The sequence below is a fragment of the Protopterus annectens genome, chromosome 12.part0, assembly GCF_019279795.1.
Source record: "Protopterus annectens isolate FY-2018-M chromosome 12.part0, PAN1.0, whole genome shotgun sequence".
Taxonomy (NCBI): Eukaryota; Metazoa; Chordata; order Ceratodontiformes; family Protopteridae; genus Protopterus; species Protopterus annectens.
The window spans coordinates 647,406,087-647,408,168 of record NC_056746.1 but is presented as its reverse complement, the minus strand read 5'-3'; the positions used below and the strand labels follow the sequence as shown (position 1 = coordinate 647,408,168).

Genomic DNA, 2,082 nt, shown 5'->3' with positions numbered 1-2,082 from the left:
ATTCTAAAAAGACTTCCTAGTCAAAAGATGGTTCTGTTCTTGCTCAAACACCAGGATAAACTATATCATTAAATGTGAACAAATACCTATTCATACATGGCATTTACTTATTCTCCCTTCTTCATTCACTTCCTTACTTCCATTAAATTTGCTCTCTCTCTGAATATACCACAAGCCTTCTTTTCTCTTGCTTTGTATTGCAGTTCTTAAAGTTTAATACTTCGGACGTTTTCTCCCTAGATCTCCATTGAAAATGGGCTCCTTCCCATGCGAAGTTTCCCTGTAATCAGTACATAAAAAGATAAAAAATGTGAAGATTCCATCATATTTATCACTTCACTGGCTTATTAACCGTGTCTTCCCTAACACCACTATTTCTATCTGGGGTCTACCACTTTCAAACGACCACTACTCAATGCCTACCACCTTTCACTCTGCTACACTCTTGTAGGTCTTTCCACAAAAATTCGATACCATTTTATTATCTTCTTCAGATAAACAGTGCTATAAAAATGCAATCAGGGATGGGGCACACCCTCCCACAAAGTGTGCTTTAAAAAGAATGCCGGTGTTCTCAGTGCATGCATCCACCAAAACACGATGACTTGCAGTAAGGAAGGCACTCACTCTGCCAGTAGATTACATGCCTGAGAGTTATAGTAAAAGTACTGCTACACACCAAAGTAAAAAAGATGCCTTGCTTTAAGGTCTACACCCACACTCAGTAAGCCAGATGTTTAATTGCTATGATGATTGTACACAAATTCAACAAATCAAACAGAATACAGCTATGAAACTGGATCTCATACCCAGCAAGCTACTTGAACGGCTCATGAAACTGCTGTAATAGGACCACTACTCCACTCAAGTCTACCTCATTAAAGAGGTATGATCCTCATTTACAAACTTAGTTACCGTTAACAAGTTTTTTTGTTAACTAATATCAACGGCAAGTAATATTTAATCTTGAAAATTAAGAGCTATGACTGAAGTACACGGCTGGGGGGAGTTGTCACTGGTTGCGAAGTCCCCTTAGTTGACGTAAACAAGTCTATTAGGGAAATCTAACACTATACAGCCTCACTCACTACCACCACCGCGCCTTTGTTACTCCAAATATTATCGAGACTCTTCTCACGTGATTAACACCGCCCCAATCAAACCACCGTAACTCACCGGATTTCAAGTAAGCGCCCCGTTGATTCGCTAGGAGTGCCGTAGAAAGGCAGTCGTAAAAAGTCTGTGAAATGGGACTCAGTCCAGGGCCTTCAACATTTAGGTAGTTAGTAATGGTTTAACTACCATCTCGCACCTTAACTTCTAACACTGTGAATTGCGTCGTACCCGCCAGCTTTTGTACTTCGTTACTGGTTATGTTTTACATTGCCTAAGTTTATACTCAGAAGCAAGCGATTTATCAACAATGGTTTAATTCGAGAAAGATGACCTCTGCATGCGCAGTAATAAGCCCCTCCCACACACATCTATCCAACGTCTGCGCCTTACTTTATGAATATTCAATACGTCACGGCTTTGTGCGCATTGAATATTCATAAATTGTTTTTTTCAACGCCACGGGGCTGCTAGGTATTAAAAGGAAGTGAGAGCATAAGCGATTACTACGACTGTTTGTAAAGGAAAAAAAAATCTTTCACAGTTGAGTTCAAGAATATATTTTTATTCCTACCCACAGCACGTTGTCACAGCAAATTTATATTCCCATTTAAAAGTCCAGATTTTTGCCTCATATTTTTGGTCTTATTTTTTCATAAAAATGTTTTTTCCGGCAAATTAGTGGCAAATCATTAAAGACTAAAGTTAGAAAATAATTACAGACATTTGAGTTTCAGACTTCATACTCTTGAGAAAATTCATGTTAAAAACCTGTTTTTCTATCAGCTTTCCAACTTAGAACAATATTTAAACAATGGCTCTATTTTTGGACCTTTGTCCCACTTTTACTAGGCTTTGTCCAGATTTCTTGCTCCAAGAGGTTGAGGTATGAGTCCAGTGTTTGATAATGTATATTTTATTTTTTGTTTGTGTTATGTGTCCATGTTAGTCTTTCACACTAAGTGCAAA

The 2,082-nt window shown here is 38.2% G+C and overlaps 1 protein-coding gene across 2 annotated transcripts in view; it reads right to left on the bottom strand.

Annotated features, from left to right (window-relative positions):
• CCHR12.PART0H7orf26 (chromosome chr12.part0 C7orf26 homolog) overlaps positions 1 to 1,487 on the bottom strand; it is a 1,310,154-nt gene extending 1,308,667 nt beyond the window's left edge. Inside the window, exon 1 of one of the 2 annotated variants that reach the window (XM_044089779.1) lies at positions 1,177 to 1,487. The gene's annotated coding sequence lies outside the window, so the exon portion shown is untranslated. Of the gene's footprint in view, positions 1 to 809; positions 1,085 to 1,176 lie in introns of those variants that run through there. The other variant, XM_044089780.1, reaches the window with a different exon arrangement.
• Positions 1,488 to 2,082: the final 595 nt, after the last annotated feature.